At 50.9% G+C, this 19,128-nt stretch overlaps 1 long non-coding RNA gene across 1 annotated transcript; it reads left to right on the top strand.

Moving 5' to 3' along the window:
* Positions 1-5,792: 5,792 nt before the first annotated feature.
* LOC142069122 (uncharacterized) lies at positions 5,793-8,079 on the top strand. Its single transcript, XR_012664964.1, has 3 exons — positions 5,793-5,964; positions 6,369-6,389; positions 7,110-8,079. It is a non-coding gene; the product is annotated as an uncharacterized LOC142069122 (long non-coding RNA).
* The last annotated feature ends 11,049 nt before the right edge of the window (positions 8,080-19,128 follow it).

The raw sequence follows: 19,128 nt of genomic DNA, 5'->3' as shown, positions 1-19,128 counted from the left end.
GGGAAAGACTAGAGAGGATGAATTTCACACTAAAAGTTAATTTGAAAAATTGATAAGCAATACAGTTAAAGAGTCTTACTGTTTAAGACCAGAAGGGATGACTGGATCCTCTAGTTCAGAGGTCTTCAGACTGTGGGGCAGGCCCCTAGGGGCACGTGGAGGAAATTCAAGTGGGCACAGGTCCACAATTAACTCTTCTGGGGGCCTGGGACTATTAGAGTTTGTGGGGCCCCCTAGGCTCTGGGGTAGGGCCAAAAATGAGGGATTCAGAGTGCAGGAGGGGGCTGTGGATTGGGGCAGGGTGAGGGCTCTGACTGGGGTTGTGGACTCTAGGGTGTGGCTGGGGATGAGGGCTTTCAGATTCAGGAGCGGGCTCCAGGCTGGCACCAAGGGGACTGGAGTGTGGGAAGGGGCTCAGGGCAGGAGGTTGGGAGTGTGGGGTCTGGGAGGGAGTTAGGGTGCAGGAGGAGGCTCAGGGCTGGGGTGGGGATGGGGTCTGGGAGGGAGTTAAGGCGTGGGAAGGGGCTCAGTGCAGGAGGTTGGGAGGGTGGGGTCTGGGAGGGAGTTAGGGTGCAGGAGAGGGCTCAGGGCTGGGGCAGGAGGTTGTGGTGCGGGGCGCTTACCTGGGACAGCTCCCCTTTGGTGGTGCAGGCCCTGGGGAGGGGGGGCACGTGGCTCCATGCTCTGTCCTGTGCTCGCCTGCAGGCACCACCCACACAGCTCCCATTGGCTGTGATTCCTGGCCAATGGGAGCTGCGGGGGCGGTGTCTGCAAGTCAAGGAAGCCTGTGGGACTGAGCTTCCTGGCACGCGCAGCTCCAGCCGAGGGGAGGGGGGAATGACATGCCAGCGTGTAGAGCCGCCTCCCCGCCAACGCCGGGCTGCGCTGGAATGCAGGGGCTTCAGTGGCTGCAGCCCACAGCCCTGGGCTAAGGCGGCCCTGCAAAAAGATCTACACTTTTGGCGGTCTGGAGATCTTTTTGCGGGGGCCCCCCTTTGCCTGGGGCCCTGGCCTCCAGCCCCTAAATCCCCTCTCTTAAACCAGCCCTGAACAGGTGCAAGGCAGGGTCCCTGCCAGCCCTCATGGGGAGAGGGGAGGGAGCCCCACCCAGCCCCGCTCTGCCCCCAGCCCAGATCCAATCCCATCTGCAGCTGCGCTCCGCCCCCTGCCCCCCACTAAGCTCCGGCTCCTGCCACAGTTCCAGTCCTCCCCCTGCTCCGCCCCCAGGTCAGTTCCTACCAAATTCCCTCCCCTCCCCCAGGCCAGCTCTGCCTCTAGCCCCAGCTCCTCCCCCATCCCCAGTTCTGCCCCCAGCTCCCCCTTCAGCCCAAGCACCTCTGCTGAGTCAACTGTGCAGTAACGGAAGGGGGGGCGCCGACAGATTTCATTACTGCAAGGGGGGAGTGATCGGAAAAGTTTGGGCACCACTGGTCTTGTCTGATTTCCTGAAGAAGAGATTGAATAGAAATAATCCGTCTTACCTGTCACAGTGATGATAAAGAGAAATAAACCATAAAAAAAGGAAAACACCTGACAAATATTATGTGTCTGTCTGTTTAATTTTTAGGCAAACGAGATATAGAAATCGGTAAGTGTCATTATCCACACTCTGAAAAGGATTATTTTTTGATGGGGCCGGGAATTGGATCTTCATGTGGGAGTTTGTTTAAATGGTTTGGAGTTATTTGATATTAACTTTAACTTTTACAATTTTGTTGCAATACAAACGCCCTTGTTTGCTTACTTGCTTTTTATTATTATTCTTTCTTGTGGGGTTTAATGTAATTGTATATAATGTGGGGAAGTGCTAAATTGGGTAGATTTCACACCAAAATCTAATTTGAAAAACTGATAAGCAATAGAGTCACTGAGTTTAAGAGCAGAAGAGAGCCCTGGATCCTCTTCTCTGATGTCCTGAAAAGGAGGTTGATTTCTCTCAGCCTTCACTGTCATATTGATGATAAAGAGAAATAAAACATAAGGAAAGGGAAACACCTAACAAAAATATCTATTTATTTCTCTCTCATTTTTAGACAAACGAGATAAAGAAATAAGTAAGTGTCATTATCCTTCCTATGACAAGAAACTTCTTGTACCTCTTTGGATTCTAACGTGGGAATTTGTGTAGCAGTGGTGGAGGTGTTTGATTTTAAATTTAACTTAACATTGCTGCAGTACGAAGCCTTTTAGTTTGCTTACTTGGTTATTATTATCAGTCTTTTGGGAAGATGTGTGTGGGGGGCGGGGGGTCAACTTTAATATATCTTTATAAAACATGGGGAAAGACTAGAGAGGATGAATTTCACACTAAAAGTTAATTTGAAAAATTGATAAGCAATACAGTTAAAGAGTCTTACTGTTTAAGACCAGAAGGGATGACTGGATCCTCTAGTTCAGAGGTCTTCAGACTGTGGGGCAGGCCCCTAGGGGCACGTGGAGGAAATTCAAGTGGGCACAGGTCCACAATTAACTCTTCTGGGGGCCTGGGACTATTAGAGTTTGTGGGGCCCCCTAGGCTCTGGGGTAGGGCCAAAAATGAGGGATTCAGAGTGCAGGAGGGGGCTGTGGATTGGGGCAGGGTGAGGGCTCTGACTGGGGTTGTGGACTCTAGGGTGTGGCTGGGGATGAGGGCTTTCAGATTCAGGAGCGGGCTCCAGGCTGGCACCAAGGGGACTGGAGTGTGGGAAGGGGCTCAGGGCAGGAGGTTGGGAGTGTGGGGTCTGGGAGGGTGTTAGGGTACAGGAGGGGGCTCAGGGCTGGGGTCTGGGAGGGAGTTAAGGCGTGGGAAGGGGCTCAGTGCAGGAGGTTGCGAGTGTGGGGTCTGGGAGGGAGTTAGGGTGCAGGAGAGGGCTCAGGGCTGGGGCAGGAGGTTGTGGTGCGGGACGCTTACCTGGGACAGCTCCCCTTTGGTGGTGCAGGCCCTGGGGAGGGGGGGCACGTGGCTCCATGCTCTGTCCTGTGCTCGCCTGCAGGCACCACCCCACACAGCTCCCATTGGCTGTGATTCCTGGCCAATGGGAGCTGCGGGGGCGGTGTCTGCAAGTCAAGGAAGCCTGTGGGACTGAGCTTCCCGGCACTCGCAGCTCCAGCCCAGCGGAGGGGGGAATGACATGCCAGCGTGTAGAGCCGCCTCCTCGCCAACGCCGGGCTGGGCTGGAATGCAGGGGCTTTAGTGGCTGCAGCCCACAGCCCTGGGCTAAGGCGGCCCTGCAAAAAGATCTGCACTTTTGGTGGTCTGGAGATCTTTTCGCGGGAACCCCCCTTTGCCTGCAGCCCCTAAATCCCCTCTCTTAAACCAGCCCTGAACAGGTACAAGGCAGGGTCCCTGCCAGCCCCCATGGGGAGAGGGGAGGGAGCCCCACCCAGCCCCGCTCTGCCCCCAGCCCAGATCCTATCTCATCTGCAGCTGCGCTCCGCCCCCTGCCTCCCACTAAGCTCCGGCTCCTGCCACAGTTCCAGTCCTCCCCCTGCTCCACCCCCAGGTCAGTTCCTACCAAATTCCCTCCCCTCCCCCAGGCCAGCTCTGCCTCTAGCCCCAGCTCCTCCCCTATCCCCAGTTCTGCCCCCAGCTCCCCCTTCAGCCCAAGCACCTCTGCTGAGTCAACTGTGCAGTAACGGAAGGGGGGGCGCAGACAGCTTCCATTACTGCAAGGGGGGAGTGATCGGAAAAGTTTGGGCGCCACTGGTCTTGTCTGATTTCCTGAAGAAGAGATTGAATAGAAATAATCCGTCTTACCTGTCACAGTGATGATAAAGAGAAATAAACCATAAAAAAAGGAAAACACCTAACAAACATTATGTGTCTCTCTGTTTAATTTTTAGGCAAACGAGATAGAGAAATTGGTAAGTGTCATTATCCACACTCTGAAAAGGATTTTTTTTTTTGTAATTGGATCTTCATGTGGGAGTTTGTTTAAATGGTTTGGAGTTATTTGATATTAACTTTAACTTTTACAATTTTGTTGCAATACAAACGCCCTTGTTTGCTTACTTGCTTTTTATTATTATTCTTTCTTGTGGGGTTTAATGTAATTGTATATAATGTGGGGAAGTGCTAAATTGGGTAGATTTCACACCAAAATCTAATTTGAAAAACTGATAAGCAATAGAGTCACTGAGTTTAAGAGCAGAAGAGAGCCCTGGATCCTCTTCTCTGATGTCCTGAAAAGGAGGTTGATTTCTCTCAGCCTTCACTGTCATATTGATGATAAAGAGAAATAAAACATAAGGAAAGGGAAACACCTAACAAAAATATCTATTTATTTCTCTCTCATTTTTAGACAAACGAGATAAAGAAATAAGTAAGTGTCATTATCCTTCCTATGACAAGAAACTTCTTGTACCTCTTTGGATTCTAACGTGGGAATTTGTGTAGCAGTGGTGGAGGTGTTTGATTTTAAATTTAACTTAACATTGCTGCAGTACGAAGCCTTTTAGTTTGCTTACTTGGTTATTATTATCAGTCTTTTGGGAAGATGTGTGTGGGGGGCGGGGGGTCAACTTTAATATATCTTTATAAAACATGGGGAAAGACTAGAGAGGATGAATTTCACACTAAAAGTTAATTTGAAAAATTGATAAGCAATACAGTTAAAGAGTCTTACTGTTTAAGACCAGAAGGGATGACTGGATCCTCTAGTTCAGAGGTCTTCAGACTGTGGGGCAGGCCCCTAGGGGCACGTGGAGGAAATTCAAGTGGGCACAGGTCCACAATTAACTCTTCTGGGGGCCTGGGACTATTAGAGTTTGTGGGGCCCCCTAGGCTCTGGGGTAGGGCCAAAAATGAGGGATTCAGAGTGCAGGAGGGGGCTGTGGATTGGGGCAGGGTGAGGGCTCTGACTGGGGTTGTGGACTCTAGGGTGTGGCTGGGGATGAGGGCTTTCAGATTCAGGAGCGGGCTCCAGGCTGGCACCAAGGGGACTGGAGTGTGGGAAGGGGCTCAGGGCAGGAGGTTGGGAGTGTGGGGTCTGGGAGGGTGTTAGGGTGCAGGAGGGGGCTCAGGGCTGGGGCAGGAGGTCCCTTACCTGGGACAGCTCCCCTTTGGTGGTGCAGGCCCTGGGGAGGGGGGGCACGTGGCTCCATGCTCTGTCCTGTGCTCGCCTGCAGGCACCACCCCACACAGCTCCCATTGGCTGTGATTCCTGGCCAATGGGAGCTGCGGGGGCGGTGTCTGCAAGTCAAGGAAGCCTGTGGGACTGAGCTTTCCGGCACGCGCAGCTCCAGCCCAGCGGAGGGGAGAATGACATGCCAGCGTGTAGAGCCGCCTCCTCGCCAGCGCCGGGCTGGGCTGGAATGCAGGGGCTTTAGTGGCTGAAGCCCACAGCCCTGGGCTAAAGCGGCCCTGAAAAAAGATCTGCACTTTTGGCAGCCTGGAGATCTTTTCGCGGGAGCCCCCCTTTGCCTGCAGCCCCTAAATCCCCTCTCTTAAACCAGCCCTGAACAGGTGCAAGGCAGGATCCCTGCCAGCCCCCAAGGGGAGAGGGGAGGGAGCCCCACCCAGCCCCGCTCTGCCCCCAGCCCAGATCCTATCTCATCTGCAGCTGCGCTCCGCCCCCTGCCTCCCACTAAGCTCCGGCTCCTGCCACAGTTCCAGTCCTCCCCCTGCTCCGCCCCCAGGTCAGTTCCTACCAAATTCCCTCCCCTCCCCCAGGCCACCTCTTCTCCTCCCCTATCCCCAGTTCTGCCCCCAGCTCCCCCTTCAGCCCAAGCACCTCTGCTGAGTCAACTGTGCAGTAACGGAAGGGGGGGCGCAGACAGCTTCCATTACTGCAAGGGGGGAGTGATCGGAAAAGTTTGGGCGCCACTGGTCTTGTCTGATTTCCTGAAGAAGAGATTGAATAGAAATAATCCGTCTTACCTGTCACAGTGATGATAAAGAGAAATAAACCATAAAAAAAGGAAAACACCTAACAAACATTATGTGTCTCTCTGTTTAATTTTTAGGCAAACGAGATAGAGAAATTGGTAAGTGTCATTATCCACACTCTGAAAAGGATTTTTTTTTTGTAATTGGATCTTCATGGGGCAGTTTGTTAAAATGTTGTGGAGTTCACTGTAAAATTTAACTTCTACAATTGTGTTGTAATATGAAACCTTTTTTTGTTTACTTGCTTTTTATTATTATTATTTTGTGGAAGGGTTAGTGTGATTGTATAAAATGTGGGGAACCAAAAGCGAATTTGAAAAACTGAGATGTAATAGAGTCACATGTGTGTGAGACCAGAAGGGACCACTGTATCCTCTTGTCTGATGTCCTGAAGATGTTGATTTCTCTCAGTTTTTACTGTCGTATCGATGATAAAGACAAATAAAACGTAAGAAAAGGGAAATGCCTAAAAAAATTCGATTTATTTCTCTTTCCTTTTCAGAGAAACGAGATAACGAGATAAGTAAGTATCATTATCTTTCCTCTAAAATGAAACTTTTTGTACCATTTTGGAGACTCATGTGGCTGTTTGTTTAATTGTGGTGGGGTTGTTTGCTTTTAAATTTAAATTTTAAAATTGTTGCAATAGGAAACCTTTTTAGTTATTTGTTTGCTTTTTTATCAGCATCATCCTCATCATTCTTTTGAGGTTTGTTTGTTCATGTAACTTTATAAAACGTGGGGAAAGACTAAACTGGATGAATTTCACACCAAAAGCTAATTTGAAAAATTGATAAGCAATACAGTAGTAAAGTAGGTATTGGCCAAAAAACTATGGCCCAGGAGGAATTGTGTGAAGGCCCTGGTGGACTATCAGCACCTGAGATGATTATCTTCCCTCCACACTGCAGAGTAGGCATGTAACCAACCTGAAGTAAAGTGATACCTGGGCTCTAGCTTCTACCCAAAGTCTTGCCAGCTAACCTGGGTGCAAAGCACCACCAAACTTGAGTCAGAGCTTTTGTGCTTGTGCATTAAACAGGTTGGGGCAACGGCCAGGTAAGATTCTGGACTAACCCTGCAGTGAAGATCCACCCTGGGAGAGAGACACTCATGCAGTCCAGTGGAGGTTCTGATGAACGAATAACTTTCCTTTTCCCTCAGTGTATTAGTTTGTACAATATTGAATCATGCAATACGTGTTCAGATCTGCTCTCCTCTCTAATTATGTTGCTGGTTTTAGGGTGGAGAAGATCCGTGGCACCTATAGAAGAAGGTAATTAAAGATCATATTTTATCAATGTCCAAATATCTGTTCCCATGAGGCAATGTGCCTCATTTTCTTTGTATATGGGAGTGGATGTGATTGTTCAGGGCAGATCTCCCCAGAACCCTTCATTTCACGGCGCATCACAAGGTGAGGTGAGGTTTGTGCCTATGTCCTACCACACCATACTGAATCCATAGCATATTGAATCTATGCTTCCTGCCCCTCCACCGCTCGCATGTGCACTGTACCCTGCAGAGATCTGTGACAGCCGCTGCCACCCCTTGTACGGAACCAGTGGGACATGCACCTCCACAGCCACTTCTCCAGGGGGAGTTTGTTCTGTCTCCCCGTGCTGATGTCCGATCTCCAGTGTCCCTTTGTTTCTTCCTTCATCTTTTCCCCCATGAAGAAAGCCAGGAGCTCTGCAGTGACCCCACACTGACTGGGTGAGCAGGGACTGTGTCTGTGTGAGACCCTTGCTCCTGTCTCAAGCAGAGGAACTGAGCCTTGATCACAGACAGGGGCTCCCCTGGCTCCATTATACAGGTCTGGGAAGCTCCTGTGATCACCGCTGGGAGCTTGTGTCTTTTCTCCTCTCTCCATCCACCATGACCCCAGCATGGTCCCATCTCTGGTAAACAGGACGTCAAGTCAGCCTCCCCATTACTGGCATGACCCGCCCCCTCTTTCCACCAGCCACCTATTCCGTACCTCCTCCCTAGTGGCGGATTTGCCACTGGGCCAATGTGGCCTGTGCCCAGGAGCCCCAGAAAAATGGGCGCCTCTGTGCCCCAACCCACTCTGCCTGCCCAGTGCTCCTGCCAGAGAGTGGGGTCAGGGCTCAGGGGGCTTGCCCCACTCCATCCGCCCAGAACTCCAGCCAGAGAATGGCGTCGGGGTGCGGGGTCTTGCCCTGCTCTGCAGCTGGAGCACCAGGTGGGCAGAGCACTCCGGCCCCATTTCCCCAGCAGGAGTGTGGGGAGGGGGGGTTCTGCAGGCAGAAGGGGTAGGAAGGGGCCTTCACTTGCTGCGGCCCAGGGCCTCACAAAACCTTAATCTGTCCTGGCCCCCTGACACTTGTAGCTTCCACCATGAACCCCCTTCCCTTGTTTAGCCCCCTTACTCCCTGCCCCAGGCTAATGTACTTGCGTGCTGCGACTGCTGCTGAGCAGTGACATTCTGGGCAGGTTCAATCCTGGTACCGTGTGGCCTGTTGCTGTCCGAGCTGTGACATTTCAGAGCAGTCCAGGTGCAGTGGGGAGGCCCCATAGCAAAGTCCAGCACAGGGGCAGCTGGGACACAGTGAGATTGAAGGTGGGGTGGGGGGAAGCGCTGTCAATATTCACTGAGTTGTACCATCTGCTGGGGCTGCCAGAGTCTCTAGTCCCCTCCCCGGGCAGAGGTGGGGGCAGGAGGGGAAAGATTCTGAGTCCCAGGGTGGCAGGTGAAGCTTCCCCTGGGGGAGGCTAGTTCCCTGTCCCACCTCTTGCAACCCCATTCCACCCCGGTGCCCCCCCAGGCCCTGTCCCCACTTCACCGCAGGCCCTGCCCAGCCACCACCATGCACTGCATCACTCTCCTGCCCATGTGAGGGCAGCGTTGATAAGGGATGCAGCAAGGGGGGAGGGCTCTTGACGGGGAGGAGGGGTGAGGAAGGATGCGGAGCAGGTTGGGGGTCTTGCGGGCAGGGGATGGGTGAGAGGAGGGACACAGCAACGTGGGGATCTCACGGGGCGATGGAGTAGAGGAGGGACATGAGTGAGGTATGGGGAGTCTCACGGGCAAGGAGATGGAGGAGAGGAGGGACACAGTGAGTGATGGGTAGAGGCATCTTGTGGGTAGGGGGGTGGATGAGAGGAGGGACAGGGTGCGCTGGGCAGTCTTGCGGGGAGGGTTGAGGAGAGGAGGGACACAGTGACCCGTGGGCTGGGAGATCTTGCAGGGGCTGGGGGATGAGGAGGGATGGGGCAAGTGGCAGTTGGGGGGGGATTTTGTTGGGGGGGTGAAGGAAAGGAGGGTCATGGAGAGCAGTGGGGGAAGGATCTCACAGGGGATGGGGTGGAGGTGAGGAGGCACACAGTGAGCAGCGGGCAGGCGTTTCACGGGGTGGGTGAGGAAGAATGTGGTGAGTGGCAGGCGGGGGGGGGCGGTCTCGCGGGGGTGAGGAGGGATGTGGCAGGCAGGGCCCTCTGAATGAGACACCCACGTGGAAAGTTGGGGGTAGTTAATTCAGATAGGAAAGCAAGACGTGATATGGATAGTATCAGAAACCACCACTGGTAGCTAAACCCGATGGCTAAATTTGACGGGGCTGTTTTTCACACAACCCCTGGCAAAGAGCTATGAAAATTTTGCGGGCGGGGGAACCAAGGTTGGAGGGGCACCTGCCCACAGCAAACGATGCCCCTGTTTGGAAGGGAAAAAAAGTAAACTTGTGAGAATGAAGGACAGCGAAGGCTTTGAAATAGGGTTGCCACCACTGAGGTACAAAAAATGAGGATGTCCTCAGGCCATAAGCCTGGCAGTATCTACTGATCACCTTACACATGTCCCAGGGCAGCTACCTCCAAAAAGCATATGCTTCAGTGTTCACAGAATGGGAGGATTAGTTACAGACATTAGGTTTATTATTTTTAATTAAAAGGTATAAAAAGTTCATAATATTGGAAGTCCAAAATGGTATTAATTGTCATAGGAACATAAAGCCATTTCAGATTCATAGATTCATAGATTCATAGATATTTAGGCCAGAAGGGACCATTATGATCATCTAGTCTGACCTCCTGCACAATGCAGGCCACAGAATTTCACCCACCACTCCTAAAAAAGACCTCACATCTATATCTGTGCTATTGAAGTCCTCAAATTGTAGTTTGAAGACCTCAAGGAGCAGAGAATCCTCCAGCAAGTGACCCGTGCCCCATGCTACAGAGGAAGGCGAAAAACCTCCAGGGCCTTCCAATCTGCCCTGGAGGAAAATTCCTTCCCGACCCCAAATATGGCGATCAGCTAAACCCTGAGCATATGGGCAAGATTCATCAGCCAGATACTACAGAAAATTCTTTCCCGGGTAACTTGGATCTTACCCCATCTAAAAACCCATCACAGGCCATTGGGCCTATTTACCATGAATATTTAATTACCAAAACCATGTTATCCCATCATACCATCTCCTCCATAAACTTATCGAGTTTAATCTTAAAGCAAGATAGATCTTTTGCCCCCACTACTTCCCTCGGAAGGCTATTCCAAAACTTCACTCCTCTGATGGTTAGAAACCTTCGTCTAATTTCTAATCTAAATTTCCTAGTGGCCAGTTTATATCCATTTGTTCTTGTGTCCACATTGGTACTGAGTTTAAATAATTCCTCTCCCTCTCTGGTATTTATCCCTCTGATATATTTATAGAGAGCAATCATATCTCCCCTCAACCTTCTTTTAGTTAGGCTAAACAAGCCAAGCTCCCTGAGTCTCCTTTCATAAGACAAGTTTTCCATTCCTCGGATCATCCCAGTAGCCCTTCTCTGTACCTGTTCCAGTTTGAATTCATCCTTCTTAAACATGGGAGACCAGAACTGCACACAATATTCCAGGTGAGGTCTCACCAGTGCCTTATATAATGGTACTAAAACCTCCTTATCCCTACTGGAAATACCTCTCCTGATGCATCCCAAGATGACATTAGCTTTTTTCACAGCCATATCACATTGGCAGCTCATAGTCATCCTATGATCAACCAATACTCCAAGGTCCTTTTCCTCCTCCGTTACTTCTAGTTGATGCGTCCCTAGCTTATAACTAAAATTCTTGTTATTAATCCCTAAATGCATGACCTTACACTTCTCACTATTAAATTTCATCCTATTCCTATTACTCCAGTTTACAAGGTCATCCAGATATATGGAACCTTTCAGAGCAGTAACAGGCAATCAATGGTTGCAATTTCAGCTTGCAAGCTACAGCCTGGTATCCAGAAACATAATGTAACCATGTCCTTAGCTGTATTCAGTGCAATTGTCATTGATACCAGTGTCATGTGTGTCTAGATAGCCAAATACATATCACCAGTGTTACCGACTCTTGCCATTTTACCATGAGGGTGGCAGTATTTGGTGTTTTTATTCTGAAAGCACAAGCTTCTGGAATCAAATGGTTGCTTGAGAATCACAGTTTTCACTAAGTATACCAATAAAAAAAATTTAACTTGTGGTTTTGGAAAAAAAGTGAAAATATGAATCTAATGCACCCCTAAAGGCTCAGGAACAAAAAACGAAAAGAACCCCAAACATATTTGGTTTTAAATCATAATTCTTTGAGGCATGATGTACCATATGATTTCTTGGGGTTATCACTACTGTATATCTATGTTTAGTTAAAATTACAGTAGAAATTTGCCTCTGAGAGAGATTTCATACAAGAGTGTGTTATTAGGTTGACCCGAGTGGATGGCTGATGTTGAAGGCCCTGCGCACTGTTCTAGTTGAGAGCAGAATTTGATGATGAGTCTGGTATCTTTCATACAATCTAGTGTATTTACAAAGTATGTAGGAAGTTCTGTTTCCATTATCTAAGGAGGCACCAAACCATCCCACCCATCCAAAAAAACCTCAGAAATCTTCCTTTGCTCACTGCTCCAAACTCTATCAGTCAACTTGTGACTGGGTGCGCGTGTGGACACACACAAAACACAAAAATTCCAGAGTGGCCTCGGGTCTTCTCTTTGCTATTGTGACTTGCTCTCATGTCTAACCGTTAACCTGGACAAAGGGAAGCTGCTACATTCATCCGTTTAAGGGGCTTTAAACCAACAATAGGCCAGTGCCCTTAGTGAACATGGGCGAAGTAAGTCAGTCGTGAACCAGGTAGCACAAGGACATACCTCTACACAGTCTTACCCAAAGTGATGGTGAACTAAGAACAATGAGAGTAATAAAATAAATAATTAAAAGGGGTGAAACTGCATTTACCGGGGATTAGATAAAAGGGAGAGCAACACAAGCCATCAAACACTGCTCAGGGGATTCTGTGCCCCTGCGTAGGCACAGAATTCATGTGCCATCCAGAATTTTCTTTTTCTCTGCAGAAAATACATTCTGTCAGAGACGTGCTGCAGTTACACCTTTCACCCACCAGGGGCCACTGGGGGGGGCAAGGGGGCAATTGCCTAGGGGCCCAGGAGATTTCAAAGGGCCTGGGGACCCTGGCTACCACCACTGCGGTGGTCCTGGTAGCGGTGGCCGGGAGCCCCAGGCCGTTTGAAATCACCCAGGTGTGCTGCAGGGCTCCTACGCGCACAGGCTGGATGGGTGCAGTGGCAGATTAGGGGGAGGAGAAGCTCCAGACCCCAGCAGGAGCTGCGCTGGGCAGGGTGGGGATAAAGGAGAAACCCCGGACCTAAATTCCCTCTCAGCTACGCCCCTTCCCTGACCCCCACCAAGCCTAGCCCGGACCTGCTCTGGCTGGGGGACAGATGCCCCCGGCTGAGCCACTGGAGATGCTGTGACCATGGAGAGGCACCTCTCAAGTGGCCCCAAGCTGCTTCGGTGAGAGAGGGCTGAGGGTAGTACCCGGGGCAGCCAGCACCCCAAACCCTTCATCACCAGCCTGACCCCTAACCCCACATGCACAGCCAGAGCCCTCACCTGCCCCGCACTCGAACCCTATGCCCCAGCCCTGAGCCCCCCTGAGACCGCTTGGCCCCAGCCCTACCACACACCTCCATATTGGTGCACATAACAAAAGTCATTCCGCACATGGACATAAAAAATTACAGGGAACACTGCCACGGACCCCGGCAGAAGCCGTGCAGGGTGGGTGGGAGAAGCCCTGGACCCTGGGAGAAGACGTGGGGCTGAAGCCCCCAGTTCAGGACCCCCAGATGCCCTAGCGGCAGAAGCTGCAGGGCTAAAGCCCTGACCGCCCTCTATGCGGAGCTGGCCTGAGTCCCTCACTCTCCCGTGCCCCCTGCAGGGAGCTGGCTCTCACTCTCAGACTGTGGAGTAATTCAGCCCAAATCTACTCACCTTGGTATCGCCATTTCCCCCATCACCACACAGCCATGAATGGATTCAGCCTAGGAGGCAGGGTCAGCATTGGCAGGTGGGATCTAGGGCACCCAGAGGTGAAGTGAATTGCAGCCTTGGGAAACAACGGAGAGGGGCTGCCGCCGAATTGCCGCCGGGGCTGCTGCCGGAGTGCCGCCCCTTCAGCAGGGCCACCCCAGCCACCAGCTTGCTTTGCTGCGCCTGGTTCATGGCAGGGAGGTTGTTGGTTGGGGGGGGCGGGGCGTTGTGGTTTGAGGGGGGGATAGCAGTACCTGCAGCAGAGCAGCATCGATTTAACCTGCCCTTGCCCTGCTGGCCTGGCAGTTGCAGTGCACCGGGGCGGGGGGGCTGTTGTGGGGCAGCTGGGGTCGGGGGGACACACAGGCTGTGTGGGGGAGGGGCAGGCGGAGGCTGCAGCAGGGTTTGCGCGAGTTGGGGGGTTGGCACAGCTGGGCTGGGGGTGGCTCGACTGGGCTGGTGGGGGGAGGGGAGTGGCACCCACTGCCCTGTGCTAATTATTGGTCAGTCTTTGGTTATCTGGGGTGCACCAGCCTGGGAGGGGGTGTCTGCTGGGGATCTGCTCTGGGTGTGTACTGGCTGCACCTCGGGTCGGCTCCCCTGCTTTTCTTTTCTGTTTCTTTTTTTAAAAAAATATTAAAAGTTCTGCTCGGTGTGTTGGCCTGTCTTTCTCTTAGTGTTGGTTGGTGGGTCCTGGTGAGCACACTGGACTGGTGGTATCGTGGGGGGGGGGGGGGGGGGAGGGGGTAAGAGGGGCAAAGGGGACACTGGCTGTGTGGGTTTCTGGCGGGGCACAGAGAGGTGTTGCTTCAGGGGGTCCCCAGAGTGTATGGGGGGAGGGATTTGAATGCAGAATGAGTAGGGGGTGCTGGTATATACAGTGTGTGGGGGTGTATGGTGGAGGCCTTAGCATGGACAGTGTGTGTGTGTGTGTGGGGTGTTGCATGGGGCCCAGAGTGGGGTGGAGGCGTGGGGGTCTGGCTCTGGCATTGTGGGGGCCCTGGCTGGGGCAGTTGGGGGGCCAGGCTTTTGTTTTTTGTTTTTATTTGGATTTTTTTCACCATCAGTGCTGGTACAGCACCCCCACCCCCAGCCTGCCCCTACCTTCCTGACCTCAGGAAAGTGAAAGTAACCTTGTCCCACTGCCCAGAGGGAGCCATGGCTGCGGAGAGCCCCGTGGAAAGTCTCCAGGAGGAAGCGACATGTCCCGTCTGTCTGGAGTATTTCACAGACCCTGTCACTCTGGAGTGTGGGCACAATTTCTGCCGCGCCTGCATCGCCCAGTGCTGGGAGGGACCCGACTCAGCCGCCTCCTGCCCTCAGTGCAGAGAAACTGCAACAGAGAAACCTCAGGCCCAACAGGCAGCTGGCAAATGTAGAAATAGCCAAAGGGGCTGACTTTTCAGGCAGCGAAAGGAGCAGGAGGGGGCAGGGTGTGTGGGGAACACCAGGAGGCTCTGAAACTGTTCTGTGAAGAGGATCAAACCCCCATCTGTGTGGTGTGCGACAGATCCCAAGTGCACAGAGCTCACATGGTGGTTCCTACAGAGGAAGCTGCCCAGGAGTACAAGGTAGGGAGTTGCTGTCAAATTTAATGGTAATAACTTTGGTTACAAGGTTCATTTCACCGGAAGTTGCCTGTTGCAAGTGTATCTGCATCATTCAGCTCTCCAAAGCCTTCATTGAATGGGAGATACTACTGAAAAATAGATGATCTGGGAGAGTGGCAAGAAGGGCAAAAAATAGTCTTTCAAGATACCTGACATGGGAGACTTTTATCTAAGAAGCGGAATCCTTATTAAAACCAGCTTCCCCTGGTGAAATAAGGGAACTTTTTTATCATAGGTGCCGACCGCGTGGGTACTGCTGTCAGGCCCTGCTGATCAGTGCCTCTCCATGCCTCCCGCCTGTCAAGCTCAGCTGTGGGGGCTATTGAGGGGAGAGGAGGAGGAGTAAGCATTGGCACCCTCCGGGGATGGGGCAGAATGGGGTGAGTAGAATTGGGGTGGGGCCTTGGGAAAAGGGGTGGAGTCGGGGTGGGGCCTGGGCAGAGCCAGGTGTCAAGTCCCCTCCCCCCAGCACATTGGAAAATTGCTTTTTACAGAACAGAAGCGGTTAAATGATCAGTGAGGCTTGAATCACAAGACCTGCAGGCCGGTCTATGTGAGAATGCTGCCTTCAGGCTGGAGATGGGGAAGTTACAAGCTGTTGATCTTGTTACTGATTTGTATCATAGAACTTATTATTAGTTTTATTTGGATCACAGCAGTCCCCACAGCCCCCAAATGAGATCTGGGCCCTGCATAAAACACAATGAGGGACAATGCCCACCTTGAACAGTTTGCAGACGAAGTAGACAAGAGGTGGGGAAGGGAAACTGAGGCACAGAGAGGGCAGTGACTTGTCCAAGGTCATGCAGTAGGTCAGTGGCAGAATTGGGAATACAACCAAGATATCCGAAGGTCCAGTCCAGTGCCCAAACTGCTAGACCAGCCTGCCACCCCACAACAGCACTGAGCAGTGATGAAGTGCGGCCATTAGGAAGGAAAGACTCTTTGACAAACATCCCAGGCCCAGCAGGGAGATGAGGTTTCTCATTGGGATGAAGGGGTTAAACTCAGATGCCAGCACAGGAGGTGACTGTGCTAAATAATGCACAAACCTCCTCCGCCCCCCCTCCCCCAGCACCTTGAATCCACACACAAAAGGGCTCCAGACAGCTCAGGGGTCCATGTCATTTACCACTGGGATTACACTGGATTGCAGCAAAACTAACTCCTGGGCTGTGCTGACCTGGGTCAGTCTGACCTGTTCTGCGGTGTACATGGGCAAGGACCAACCACAGCGGTTTCATGAGTCCCACAGTGCAGCATCTTCAAATCTCTCAGGATCCACTGCTTCGGTGATCTTTCTAGGGACTGGGACTGTAGATACCTACCCGGAAGGCATTGCTGCTGAGAGTGTTCAGGACAGCACTAGGGCAAAGCCCAACCATTCTAACAACAAATCAGCCTGTCTAATGGGGCTTGGCCCTAATGCTTCTTAGACCACGTCTGTCCAACCAGTGCAATCCCCAGGGCTTCAGGGCAGGAATTCAATGGGGACTTGGCTCCTGAGAAAAACCCAGCCCATATTTTGAGACTGATGTTTTCAATCTGGAATACCAGGATTTCAGGGCACATTGCCCCTCAATCAATTGCTTATAACATTTTCAACGAGCGGGTGAATTAAATTATATATTTTAGTTTTCTTTTTTTAATACCCCATGGAACCCCTCAGTCCCCACTCCCACAGCAGCAGGATTTGTAACATGGCCTCCCCGGTCCCCCACCATTATTTCTGAGGCCAATCCCTGTTGGGGGACTTGACACACTGTTCCATCAGGTACACAAATGCTTACGAGCCAGATTAGAGGTCAGAGCTCCAAGGTTCTGTGCCTGGCTCTGTTGTGCAGTGGTGCTAACCAGATCATATCTATTTTATGCATTCAACCCAAAGGCAGTAGGAATGAGTGGCTAGCACCTGGGTTTTCCATATTGGAGAGCTGGGTTCTTTTCCCAGTTCCACCTGAAGTGACCTTGTGCAGCCTCTCAAATACTTTGTAATCAGGGGGAGAAAGTGTCTGATACTTCTCTGCTATCTCAGGCAGGGGATCTCGTGTTGTATTTGTGACACGAGTTGTGATGTGCATGGAAATATAAAGAACAAAAAAGAGAGGTGACATTTGAAGTCAAGGCTTCTAATGCTGACTTTGCTGCATGTTTGCTGGCAGAAGAGTCACACGTGTGTCTGTGAATAGCTGTCTCCTTTTGAAGCACGACAGCAAAAGCAATGGAAATCAGGGAAAATAGTGAATTTTCCACTAATCCAGTAATTTGGGAGCTCTGCTGGCCACATGATGCTGATCTTCCTTCTTGCCAGTTGGGAACTTGTAATTCAAAGGCAATTACAGTGTGCAAAATACATTGCCTATGTGACTCTGACAGACCAGCTCAGAGCAGAGCACTAGTTCACTTGTGTCCGAATATCAAAGAAGGGTTAAGTGTATCAATGTGTATTCAGGCCAATTCACTGGTGCAGACAGAGATCAAACCAGAGATGTTAAGTGTATTGTTTTTACTTGTCTAAATCTTGTTGTTTATTATTACATTACCTTTCCATTCTGTAGGCCTTGGTAATTAGATTAACACACACTTCAGTTTAGGGTTGTGTTAAGATGAGAAGATGTCTGATGTGGAAACTTCATGAAAACTAATAAAGGCTGTTTGTTGTTATCTTACATGTAGATTGCATATACCCCTGTAATTACATTTCCATTGTATATTTCTTTGCAACTAAATAACCCATTAAATGTAGATGAAACCTTGTGGGATACAAATAAAGAAGCGGCCACCTTCCCTGCCAGGGGTGAACCCTGCAGAGCTGTGACCTAGACTTTGAAAACCGCTGATTTAAATCATGTCTCTTCAGATCCCCACCACACCACTTCAGCTCTGGGAATAATTGTTGGGCTGTGTGTGGGCCAGCTGCTGGAGGGAACATGACACAGGCTGTGCTAATGGCTTAGACCAGTGTTTGCCAGTCATCAGCAGAACATTTGCGATCAGGGCTCTGGTCTCCTGTTGCTGGCTCTGGTGTGGTGTAACCGTTAGCAACAGGTGAACCAATGAACAGATACTTGACACTTTCAGCCAAGGCCGTGGGGCTGAGGAGCTAAGACCTGGGATTCCATGTGGAGACCCTGATTCTGTTCCCCATTTTGACTTCAGTGACCTTGTGCGACTTCTGTTCACTTATTAGCAAAATGGGCTGCAAAGGTGTCCAATCCTAGGTTGCCTTCTAGGTCTGTGAATAGGAGGTCATGGTCAGTCATAAGGGCTGGGAGGTGCCTGCAAACACAAACAACACTCCAAGAAAAGGAGGACTTGTGGCACCTTAGAGACTAACCAATTTATTTAACCAATAGTCTCTAAGGTGCCACAAATACTCCTTTTCTTTCTGCGAATACAGACTAACACGGCTGTTACTCTGAAACCACACTCAGTAGAAGTGGGATGATTTGTACTCATGGCCTCTCGCTTGTTTCACTTTCCCCCAACCCTTGTTTTGTGTGTGTGTGTCCTTGTTGGAGAGTATTCCCACTCTCCCAGCCCGCTGTTACACTAAACAGTCTGGGAACTGTCCCATTGGCACAGTCAGCTGCAAGTGACATGGGATGAGGGATTCATCTCTCCAACTTCCACCTCAGCCCCTGGAGGCCACTTCTGTTGGCCAAAAATAACTGCATGTCACATGTATCTGATTGAAGACTGCAATTCTCAGGCAATACGTTCACCAGCAACAAAAACCCAGCAGCAGTGGGATCCTCACCCTGAGCCCATGCACCAGAGCTGACAGCATCTGGATGCCATGAAGCAGCAAGGCTGGTTAGAAGCAAGTTTACAACCATGTAACCAGTTTGCCTTACACAGGGGTAACAATGTATCTCATCACAATGTGAGTCAGGATCTGTAACAACATTGTATCTGGTTGCTCAGGAAGTAACCAGCTGCTTCCCCAGGATGCCTCTGCCCAGCTAGCCTTTCCCATCGCAGCTGCAGCTCCTGTTCTGGCTCCAGAAGGCCACTCCCCAGATTCCCTCTTGATCCTGATCTCAGATCCACTCTGCCATAAAAGAGTTCTGGCTGCAGGGCCCAGCCACATGAAACAGCAGCAGTATGAAGGCGAGTGACTGATGGCTACAGATCTCCAGCCATGCATTCCCCAGCAAAACAAGGAGCAATGACAGCCTTCCCCTTAAGGAAAATAATTTCAGCTCACACCATCCAGCTGCAAGAACATACAAATTCCACAGTGTAGTGCATTAAATAGTGCAACACTGTATCCAACTTTACAGCAGCCCCTGTAACAAGCCACATCTCTGGCAAGCT

Source organism: Caretta caretta, chromosome 14, assembly GCF_965140235.1.
Source record: "Caretta caretta isolate rCarCar2 chromosome 14, rCarCar1.hap1, whole genome shotgun sequence".
Taxonomy (NCBI): Eukaryota; Metazoa; Chordata; order Testudines; family Cheloniidae; genus Caretta; species Caretta caretta.
Note: the sequence above shows the minus strand (reverse complement) of the source record. Positions and strands in the feature narration are given on the sequence as shown.